Below are 11,474 nucleotides of genomic sequence, written 5' to 3' on the forward strand. Positions count from 1 at the left end.
TACAGTAAATACTGTAAGCATTTTATTCTTGCTGATATTATTATTCGACCAATCTGCAGGCGTAGGCAGCTTGTTAAGAAAAATCACCCGATCTTCCTGTTCTGCGACCAAACACGCGCGGAAAGAACGGAAAGAACAAAACTGACAAGTAGAAGTAAACAAAACAATGTGTCACAGTTGGAAAGGAAGGGACACATCGCGACGGGTTTGGACAAAAGACGGGCAAAGTTCTAAATTAGCCACTTTCGCTGCGCACAACCGTAAAAAAAAAAACAAAAAAAAAAACAGCAATGTTGTCGTCGCTTGCGGTGGTCTGCGAGAAATTGTTCAGGAAGAGTACCTCTCCGGGAAATCTCTTCACCCCTATTGGGGATGCAAGCACTCGTGCGTACAGATGGTTTACGCCGGCGAGGGTGCACACGTTGTTTAGGCGCGTGTATGTGCGTGTTTGTGGTGAGAAGCGCGTGTATGATGGCGGCGCCGCCGGGGACAAAAAGAAACGCCGTGCCGCTAGTCCTCTGGAAGAGCATTGGCTGCACACACCGAACCATACAAAAACATATACCCACACACACATGCTTTAGCATCTGTTTATCCCCCCACTGTGGTTCCTCTACCAACCCCCGAACATAATTCCAAAGAACAAGCCGTTAAAAAAGAAAAAAGAAAGTAAAGGTCGGTTTGGCTTGCTTTGGCCCCCCTTGTAGATGTGAATACAAGACCCGTACCAACGAAACCCGTACCCTGCCCGGTCCCTACAGATTGCAATCAAATATACCAAAAGGCGAGCTTGTAGCGCTAGCCGCAACATGTCCAGATGAATATCTCAAATTAAATACAGTAATTAAATAAGCACAACAAATTTTCTATCTCCGTCCCCAGAGCAGCTGTTCACATTTGTAAGTATAAGTTGCAGTAACTCGACGTAACAAGACTTTTTCTTGAACTCCTGAGCCTCGCGCCATGCTGTCCATGGATGGATGGATGGATGAATACGGCTGAGCCCTTTGGATCGGCCGGTAGCTTACGCCACCTAGCCATTTTGTTTTACCATTTAAGTTTAGAATATTTAAATGTGAAATCTATATTCACTCCGCAGTGCAAAAAAAGTGAGGCTATGAAACCCCCTTGCCATCAGTGGATAAGAAAATACCTAGTTTTCTCTCGATTTCTGCCACCATTCATTTAATCTTTGCTTGGTAATCTCTACAGTCTTGAAATCCACTCTCCCTTCGCTGTCTCTAAAACCCAATGACTTTATTAAATCTATGTTGTCTTCGGTAGGCATAGGGTGAAGCCCTTTACAGTAGAGTATCAAGTGCTCAGCCGTCTCGTCCTCCTCTCCACAAGCAGTGCACACTGTATCAATTTCCTGGTACTTCACTCTGTATGTTCTGGTTCGCAGAACACCCGTTCTTGCCTCAAACAGCAATGAGCTTCCCCTAGAATTGTCATAAATGCTTTCTTCGGCAATAACTCTTTTGTTTAATCTATAGCTTTCCAGAGCCGTCTTTGTCTGCATTCCCTCTAGCCACCAATCTCTTTCTGTGGCCTTAACTTTCTTCTTAACTGAGACTTGCTCTTCCGTATCTTCGCTATAGCCCAAAAACTTTCCTCTTAATTTCCTAGTGCGCTGTCTCCACTTTGTGTCTACACTCCTCATGTATAAATAGCTGAAAACCTTTCGTGCCCATTGCTCCCCGTCCATTTGCCTCAACCTATCCTCAAATTCTACCTTGCTCACCGCTTCCCTGCTCTCAGTCCATGACTGGGTTGGGAGCGCCGCCTCGCGGCGAGCGACGGAGTTAGCGCAATTACACTCTTCTGCTGTGGAGCGAGACGATTGGGACGGCCGGAGAAGCCTTCGCGCGCGCGCTTCGGGATCTCGGAGGCCATGGTGTAGCCATCCATATAGAAAATCATGATTTATTTTGCAACATATTTATATGAACTTCTGATAATTTGAGCTTTTGATAATTCATGCAAAATTTGTGGCTTCCTGGAGTTTGAAATAATGAGAGCCTATTGTATGTCACATTCAAATTAATGGTTTAGCTGCTTGAGCTTAATTGTATCTGAACCTTTTCCTTTGGCAGTGCATTAAATGTAAAATAGTACAGCAATGTATAGGCTCTAGTTTGTGCACTGGCACAGGCTTGTGCAAATAAGTCAAACTAGCATTAAAGGGAGCTTGAAGCACTTTGTAAGAAATCTGAGTTAGGAGCAGACTTACATAGCATTTTGGCTCGTTAATTCAGTAATCGCACTAAACTTGGGCAAAAGTCAGCGCAAACTGCATTTATTTTGAATATGTGCAGCAATTATAGCAGGGCATGCACTGAGCCTTTCTTCCACATGTAACCTGTCCAAAGCTTTGTGACATCATCGTTGGCATCCCCAAGTCAGCCTATTGTCAAGCAAGGGTTGTCGGATCCTGCTAATGACGTCACTTTTGGTAGTCTTTATCTCCATTCTTTCGCTCTGCTTTGCTCAGTCTGTTGCAATGAGCGGGGCAACGCCGACATTTTAATTAATGACTACGACGCTGCTACTAGCAAGATTAACACAAAACTTTGACTTGACTCGGGATCTCTCTGGCTGGGTCTTTGGTGGCTCATGGACTGGGAAGCGCAGTTTGTGGATAAGCGTCCCAGCGTGTCCCTACTTGGCAACATGTGCCGCTTAGCATATCAAGTTCAATTCTAGCAGCCAAACACGGTATCCTGGCAACAGCAGTAAGACCAAGGCGTAATTCAAAGGTGTCTAGATTGTGTTTACCGTTTATAAATGTCCAGGCACGCCTGTCAATTAGCCCATCCAGAGGCTTTCGGAGATGGTCACGAGAGCCAGCAGGTTGTCTTGGGCAGCTCACTGTCAGCCACTCTGTCCCTCTGTGCACAGTGCCACCTTCATGAGCTCCCACTGAAGAAAAGAAACAATCTGAAAATTGTAATGACTGCAATGAGAACCAATCAGAACATTCCAGCAGCAGATGATACAGCATGGTGTCTGGAATGCACCTCTGCATTCTAGCATTCTATACCACCCACTCATTAAAGGTGGTCTCTAAGCGACAGCATTAAATGACGCCACAGTAGCCAGCATGTCCTGCTGTCGGATGAGACAACCCTGGCGGTTGGTTGAACAACTTCTGGCAAAAAATATGAGCTAAAGGCAAATGTCATTGCTCTCGCAACATCCAAAATCCTGGCTGCTAAAGCTTCTGTGGACTGTCAAGCTGAGGGATATTCTCTTCCCCGCAGCAGAAACTACCTCAATAGCCATGATGTCCACAACCTGTAAAAAAATCCCATGGAAAGTCCATTCAGGAGCAAATGGGTAGCTCTAGAGACAACCTGTCGCACTATGAAACCATTCCGCAAATCTGCCATAAGCAGCACTGCCATAAGCAGCAGCACTTCACTTAGAGTACAGAAGTTTGTGTTTTTCATACATCTCGAGATGAAATTGTATCTCTGGATTCTCCCAAGACTATATAGTTTCCAAGCAGAGATTTACATTGGCAAGCTGGCTGAGTTCCTAAGTAGGAAGGTTTATGTGTCACACCACACGTGTCTTTTGCTGACATTCAGACAAAGGAAGGCTGAATATCTTTGATCGATGGTGATTAGGGTGGAAATCTTCAGGCTTTTACAATCGCCAACTTCCTCAACATTACCATTTTTCCAGTTCATAGACACCCTGCACGAGGTTGAGTTGGGTACCAATGGTCATTAACAACTGCATGAGTGACCTGCACACGTATGTGGTAACTACTGGGTGTATCAAGGAGTGGCCAGGCTCTTTAAATTGACCGGAAAATTCAGTTTCTTAACCTATTGCACTATGACTTGTGCAGCGTTGCCCACAGATGGTGCACTTTTTTGTAAAATTTGCAAAGAGCAAACTTACCTGAGGAAAAAGTAAAGAAAGAAAAAGGCTTAGCTCCTATGGAAATGCGGCGAAGGCAAAGGTTTTCAAACAATACGGCACCATTTCGCACGGGAGACAAGAGATGGCACAAGCGGCCACAATGCCAACTGCGCCAACGAACGAGCATACGGCACCGAAAGCTGGCGTCTTTAGCAGACAATCTTTTCAACTCAAAAGTAGAGTGCATTCCGCAGGCGGCGACAGTCGCAGAAACAAAAACAGGCGCGGTAACAACAAGGAACTGCAAAGCAGATGACATCGGTACTCCGAAAAAAAAATGGTCAAAATATCCCAACAAACCACTTTTCTAATCGATTATGTGTCCATTCAATATGTTTTATCAGCAAGGATAATAAAATAATGCATTGGAAACTGATACCAGAAAAGCTCGTGCCACTTTTGAGTCGAAAAGATTGTCTGCTAAAGATGCCAGCTTTCGGCGCCGTATGCTCGTACGTTGGCGCAGTGACCCCATGCGCCATCTTTTGTCTCTCTAGTGAAACGGCGCCATATTGTTTGAAGACCTTTAGCTTCGTCGCATTTCCATAGGAGCTCAGCCTTTTTCTCTCTTTACTTTTTCCTCAGGTAAATTCGCTCTTTGCAAATTAAAAAAAAAAATGCACCATCCCTGAGCAACGCTGCACAAAGTCGTAGTGCAATAGGTTAAGAAACCGAATTTCGCAGTCGATTTAAACAGCCTGGCCGCTCCTTGATACACCCAATATACAACAGCCCAATTCATCCTACTGGTCAAAGTGTTGGCTTACGTCCCAAAACATGGAACGTTGGCAGGTACCTATAGTCGGTGACAGGTCAAGAATGAAGTGAAAGCTCCTCCCACCTCTTTCCCCTTTGTCGGAGCAAACGCTGGAAAGGAGGGCGCCTCCTCTCCAGGATTCAGTCTGCTATAGTGGAAAAAGGTGGGAGCAGCTTCCACTTCCTTATTGACCTGTCACCGACTATAGAATGTGAGCAACCAATGTGGCTTTTATCTTATTCTGGGCTCGCTTTTGTTTTTGAATGTGTTTACCTGTGTGCCTGCATTTCTTGTTTTTTTTTTTTGGTACATACGCACGGGCGTATTTCTACCTTCACGACTGACTACATACCTCCCCTCCCCTCACCCCCCCCCCCCCCCCCGCAATAATGCCTTCGGGCAGTGCAGGGTAACCCGAAAGTAAAGAGATGTGAATGTGCCTGCAATGCTCGGCAATCCCAATTCAACTCCCTCAACTGCAATCCTCGTACAAAAAAGGTGCACTCTAGCAACTGCGTGGTTGACATGCCAAAACCTTAGCTCAAACCGAGACCAAAAGAAGTTCAGAACTACGTGGTGCGCTAACACAGAGCCATTTGCACCTGCCTGCCCCCACCCACCTAGCTTTCTTTTTATTGCCACAGAAAGTGGTGTACAAGAAAAGATGGGTTGCTCTTTTGTTCTAACTCAGAAGAGTAAATTGAAGGCTTTAGTAACAGCCAATGCAAATCGAACACTTTTCAGAATGCTTCTTTGTAAAACAAAAAAGAAGAAAAAAAAAAGGACACGCTTTTCTTTTTTTTGTTTGCATAATTAACTAGCTCCGCAAATGCAGCTATTCGTAATTCCGTGCACAGACCAAGCAAGGGACCATGAACATTTACCAACTATCGTACCTACCAAGTGCTCAACCCCCAGCTCTCTATGATTATCTCCAATTTAGAGTGGGCGTTTGTTCGGTATTTTACAGTTTGTAATGTTGTTTGTTTTGAAAATCAAGATGTGAGATAAATCCAGCAGGGCGCTGTGGAAGCAGTGCAAGGGCCCTGTTTCACCTTTTACAAAGCATCCTGTCTCCAATGGCAGTAGAGGAACGGGGGGAGGGCTGATGCGCCTGCAGGCCCTTGCGGTGTTGACAGCTGCCATCCGGACTGGCAGCTCATCGGCAGCTTTTAGTCACCTGCAGTTTTTTCGTCATCATACAGACTTCCTGCAACATCATGAATAAGGCTCAGACTGACATTCTGGAAGAAAAAAGAAACCAGAACTTGCTTCACGGATCAACAAAAGAACAAGTGCAACATGACGCTTCTCTTGTCGTCGACAGTGCAAAGACCATGACGACACCACCATTAAACTCAACCAAATAAGAAAAATTAACTTCTGCACGAAGTAATTGTATTAAGAACAGTGTGCATGTGGGCTTAGATACCTACCGGTGCCTTAAAAGATCCCGGGAACTTCAAAACAAATTAAACACCACCTAGAAATAGCACAGCTCGCTTGATAGGCACATGCACAGCAATCAACAAGCCTTTTGGCGTGTTCTGTAGTGCTGGGATAGAAATCAAGAATCAACACCGGAGATGTGGTCAAAATACTTTGGGGTAGTACAATGCGCAAGTTTCTCCTGAAGCCACTGTTGATTACATTCACCTAAGGTGTTAAAGCTGGTTCACACTGTTGCAACCGACTATGACCAAGTTGAAAAAAACAGGGTTTTAAGTTGCTTACGAATAACACTGCTGCTGCGCAGCACGATCATAAGCTGTCACAAGAGGCTTGAAGACTGGCTTCGTCAGACTCAGTCCTAGCGGGTAGCAACAGTGCGGACCAGCCTTTTAGACTAAAATTGTACCCAGCACTGGGTTTTGGACATGGTTCCAAGAATGCTTTAAGAGACTCCCTTCAACTTTAACAGAACCTCAAGTATTTAAAAGTTGAAGTAGGAAGCCTTCACATTCAAAGCTGGATCTCCTTGATTTGAATGTGTCTCCACTGTACAAGCGAGAGCGCCTGGCAGGTGTGGGAGTTGGCTTGTGGCTGTCCCTATTCGCACACCGAGTGTGGATAGTGGTAGATTCTAATCCGCACTCCGAGTGTGAATAATTTTGGATTCTTATCCGCACTCCGAGTGCGGATTGTGTTGGATTCTTATCCGCAGTCAAAGTGTGTGAGTAGACTCTAGTGCGAGTGCAGATTGCGTGCAGAGGCGCGGACGCTGTACGGGGGTACTAGGAGATTAGGGTACGAAGGCGTTGGCACGAAGCCGTTGAGTGTTTTGGAATTTATTTATCTGCACTTCGCTTGTGGTGCGATTTTGTCGCGCTATGAACAGAGTGGTTTAGAAGTTCCCAACGTTGTGTTGTGAATGACACTGACTTTGAGCCTCGACGAGTTTATAAAAGTATTGGTGGTTCCGTTTCAGAATTATAATAATTTCAAGCAAATGTTTTTGCTTCTATTAAAACAAAATTAATTAGCATTGGGTGGTGCACTTCAGATTAAACGGTACTCACGCCACAGGCGATCAATGTATGTGTTTGTTGCGGGGGGAGGGAGGGGTTAGGGGAAAGGGGTGGGTATCTTGTACCCACTCCAAAACTTGGAGAATCCCAAACACATCACCCCCCCCCCCCCCCCGAAAAAAAAGGAAAGAAAAGAAAAAAAGTTCTGGCGATAACTTTTTTTTTTTATGGCTAAATATTTTTATTGACGAAAGAAAAAAAAAAATCTAGAGCAGCGTGCAATTTCTGACGTGTATTGTCTTGTGCTTAGGTGATGGGGGCAGTGGCATAGGAAAAGGGGGGGGGGGGGGGCTGCAGGAAAATCAGTCATTTCCAGTAGACAATATTATTAAAAAAAAGAACCCCCCTTTCCTATGCCACTGCCCCCATGACCTCAGCACAAGACTATACACGTCTTCTGAACATTTTCAACACTACTAGATGAGGGAATGCTTGAAAAGTCCCTGGCATGGGTGTACCAACCGGGGGGGGGGGGGGCAAGGAATGTGTTTTGCAGCCCCCCCCCCCCCCCCCTTAAACAGCCCCCACTGGGCAGGGCAAACACTGGCCGGCGGCGCCGAAGGGATACCAAGGGCATTGCCCCCCCTGCTCAGGGGGGGGTGTCGTTTGCCCCCTCATTCCAAAACAAGTTGGTACGCCACTGGTCCCCGGCCATTTGTTACTGTAGATTTTTTCTTTTTTAATAGAATGATGTGCACGTTTGTAAGTAGACGATAGATGTCATGGCTGTTTTGGGTGCGGCAGCAGCGGAAGTTTTGGACATCTGTGAGTGTGTGCGTGGGGGGGGGGAAGCAATTGCATTTTGAAAATTGTTTGCTTGCCACCCCCCTTCCCTTCCTACATTACTGCCCCCACCAGCTAAGCACCACAGAATGTTAATGTGCTGACCATGGCAAAGCTTCCGTTTTCGGAGTGCGAAAAGGGACAGCCGTGCGAGTTTTCATTGCGAGCTGTCCACTATACAAGCGAGAGCACCTGCCAGGTGTGCGATTTTTACACTGCAACTTTCTTGAGCATTTTAATCAAATCGTATAACCTATATCTTGTAAACCCTGATATGGGGAACGCTAAAAAACAAACGAACATCTCAGGGGTTACAAGATGTCGATTAATTACCAGCTCGCCTGCACTCTATCGCTGCTTACATATGACCTCTTTCCTCAGCCATGTAAAGTATGTGTGCAACCCCGGGTTCTAGAAGTCACGAATATGACCGGGGTAAACTAAAACGCCATTAAGGCAAACAATAATAATCTTCATTAGCTACAGTAGTAATACTCTGGGTGGCTCGCAAGGCTAGACATATATGCAGGGCCCGTAAGGGAGAAAACAACGGAAGTGACGAGCTTAACAGGGTCCTGTCAACACTTTAAAGCAACTCTAGGCCCGCGCGCCTGAACACCGACGACACGCAGAGCAGGCCGGCGCGGGGCACACGCCGTACGCGAGCGCTACGACGACGCCCAGCTTGGAGCGTGTTCTAACAACCCGCTGAAACCCGCTAAACGCCAGCACCCTAACCGCGCCATCCCGCTGGACGCAGCTCAAAAAGCCAGCGCGCGCTGACCGATATACGCTGTCGCAAGCGTGAGAAAGGATGAGACGACACGTCAAAGTAAAAACCATCCAATTCTTCACGCGTGTCGCCGTCCCGAACACATTCAAGGCGTTCGTTCTAAGATCCGTATCCAAGCGTTTGACAGCACAGCTCAGTTTAGCGCGCCTGGCACTTACAGCGTGTCCGAAGGGATCGCCGATAGCAACACGAACTTTCGAAACAATCTGATCAGCGTCTCTGCAGCGCTCCGGTATCGCAGAACATTCACGGGATTCTCAAGATAGCGGCTAGCATTTACGCAAGGCTTGAACGAACAGCCTCCACAAGCGATAGCGATCGTCTCCCGAAGGCAGCCAGCATCCCTCAGAACTGCGACGCGACACGAAATCGCGGAGACCGCTCAAGCGTCGAAAAAAGTTAAATATCATCCGAATTACGGTGGCAACGTAAGCTACGGTGCTCGGAAAATCATCCACGACATGTACATGATACTCTTCGGGCATGCATTATGAATATGAACTCGAGAAAACTTACCTAAACAATCATTTGACCCACGCACGGGAGGCACTCACTTGATCGAATGACGTTTTAGCGAACGCCCACGTTTCATCGAACGACACTTTAGCGAATAGTCGGACGCCGCGAAGCGGCGTTTTCGGGTGGACCAAGTGAGTTCATATTTTTGTAATGAGTTGCCGCAGACTGTCGCCGCGAAGCGGCGTAAAGCGCAGCGCGGCGGATGGGTTAACGCGCGCCCCCGTTATTCGCTAAAACGAGCATTCGCTCAAATGTCGCCGTTCGCTAAAATGTCATTCGCTCTTGTGATATGGACCCCCCACGCACTTTGAAGATTCAAACAGGCCTTTGTCTGCACGGACGGGACGGAAAAGAATCCAGACTCCAGAAGCTGCTTGCGGCTTTGGATCAGACTTTGGATTGGCTGTGGCTTTGGATCGGACAAGTATACGACTGCGGCATATAGTTTCGGTTTCGGCCCAACTCTACTGCAGTTTATATTTCGGTGGCCGGTGTCGCTACCGTGGCCAGCCATTACTGGAGTTATCTTGTTCGGGTTTACTACAGTTGATCGAATGCCAATTCACCGAAGCACGTTTTAGAGAACAGGCTCGTTTTATCGAAGCACGGTTTAGAGAAAGTAGAGACTCAGTTTAGAGAAATGCCGTTTATCGAAAAGGGGACGCTATTGAAAAAAGGGTTTTCTACTTCGCGCGTGTATCAATGGTGCGTGTGTTTTTAACCCAAGCCCCCCGCTGCGCTCCCGCCGCTTCGCGGCGGCAGTCTGCGGCGGCTCATTACAAAAATGTTAACTCACCAGACTTATCCGCACACGCCGCTTCGCGGCGACCGAATTCGCTAAAAGGAGGCTCACCGCCATTTTCTCTAAACTTGGTTTCTTTATAAAGGCATTCGATGAACTGGGGTCGGTAAAACGGCGTTCGCTAAAACGAGCTTCTCTAAACCGCATGATTTCGATCTTGTTCTCTACGCAGTTTGAAGTCAATTTTTTGGGCGAGCAGACATAATGTCCCAACTTCTTCCCCTGTTATACGTTCCAAGATAACCTTTGCTTGCTGACTGAATCTACGTCAACTTATGTGCAAAAAAGAAAAAAAAAGGAACAGGGTGTTCGACATCTTAATTTAACTTGATTTTTTTTATATGTGAGGATATGCAATATCTTAATTAATTATTGGACATTTGTTTTGAGTTTTTATGTTTTGCTTAAAAATTATTTGTATTTCTTTTTTTTTTTTGTCTGAAGCTTTGGTCGAGTTGCGGGGCGCAGTAACAGCGGCTTATATTGAGATTTTCATACACCAGTGACGTAGGTAGAGGGGGAAGCCCTCTTCCTCCTGCCTCTTTTCCATCCTTGTCCCTCCTCCTCCTCCCTCCTCCCCCTTCTCCTCCTCCTCTCTCTCGCTTGGTGCATTGTGGGAGACGTCCCATAATGCAACACACGCGGCACCGCGGTGCATTATGGCACGTTTCCCATAATGCACCGCGCGGTTACGCCGACGGCGACGCGTCACGCCGACGCGTTATGGCTACCGTTACGGTCGCCGTCGGCGTAACGCTTTTTCGTTACGCGACGCAAAGGCGTGACGAAAAAGCGTTACGCGACGCTGACGTGTCACGAAAAAGCGCTACGCCGACGCATCACGAAAAAGCGTTATGCTGACGCGTTACACGACGCCGAGGTGTCACAAACAAGCGTTACGCCGACGCGTCACGAAAAAGTGTTACGCGACGCCGAGGCGTCACGAAAATCATCACACCGACGCGTCACGAAAAAGCGTTATGCGGACGCCTTACGCGACGCCAAGGTGTTACGAAAAAGCGTTACGCGACGCCGAGGCCGAGGCGTCCCAAAAAAACGTTATGACGGTGCGTTCCACGACGCCTCGGCGTCAGCGCAACGCTTTTTCGTGACGCCTCGGCGTCGCGTAACGCTTTTTCGTGACGCCTCGGCGTCGCGTAACGCGTAGGCGTAACGCTTTCTCGTGACACCTCGGCGTCGCGTAACGCGTAGGCGTAACGATTTTTCGTGACGCTTCGGCGTCGCGTAACGTTTCCACGTAACGCTTTTTCGTGACGCGCCGGCGTCGCGTAACACTTTTTCGTGACGCGTCGCGTAACGTCGGCGTAACGCTTTTTTTGTGGCGCTTTACTGTTACGC

At 47.2% G+C, this 11,474-nt stretch overlaps 1 long non-coding RNA gene across 2 annotated transcripts; it reads right to left on the reverse strand.

Annotated features, from left to right (window-relative positions):
• Positions 1 to 2,878: 2,878 nt before the first annotated feature.
• On the reverse strand, positions 2,879 to 9,336 carry LOC115331876. Of its 2 annotated transcripts, none has more exons than XR_005715323.2 (3): positions 9,311 to 9,336; positions 5,746 to 5,900; positions 2,879 to 2,922 (listed from the first exon to the last, which is right to left on the reverse strand). It is a non-coding gene; the product is annotated as an uncharacterized LOC115331876 (long non-coding RNA). The 2 variants fall into 2 exon arrangements; XR_005715320.2 differs by having other exon boundaries at positions 2,890 to 2,940.
• Positions 9,337 to 11,474: the final 2,138 nt, after the last annotated feature.

This window comes from Ixodes scapularis, unplaced genomic scaffold, assembly GCF_016920785.2.
Source record: "Ixodes scapularis isolate PalLabHiFi unplaced genomic scaffold, ASM1692078v2 PGA_scaffold5__190_contigs__length_132052651, whole genome shotgun sequence".
In the NCBI taxonomy this organism is placed as follows: Eukaryota; Metazoa; Arthropoda; class Arachnida; order Ixodida; family Ixodidae; genus Ixodes; species Ixodes scapularis.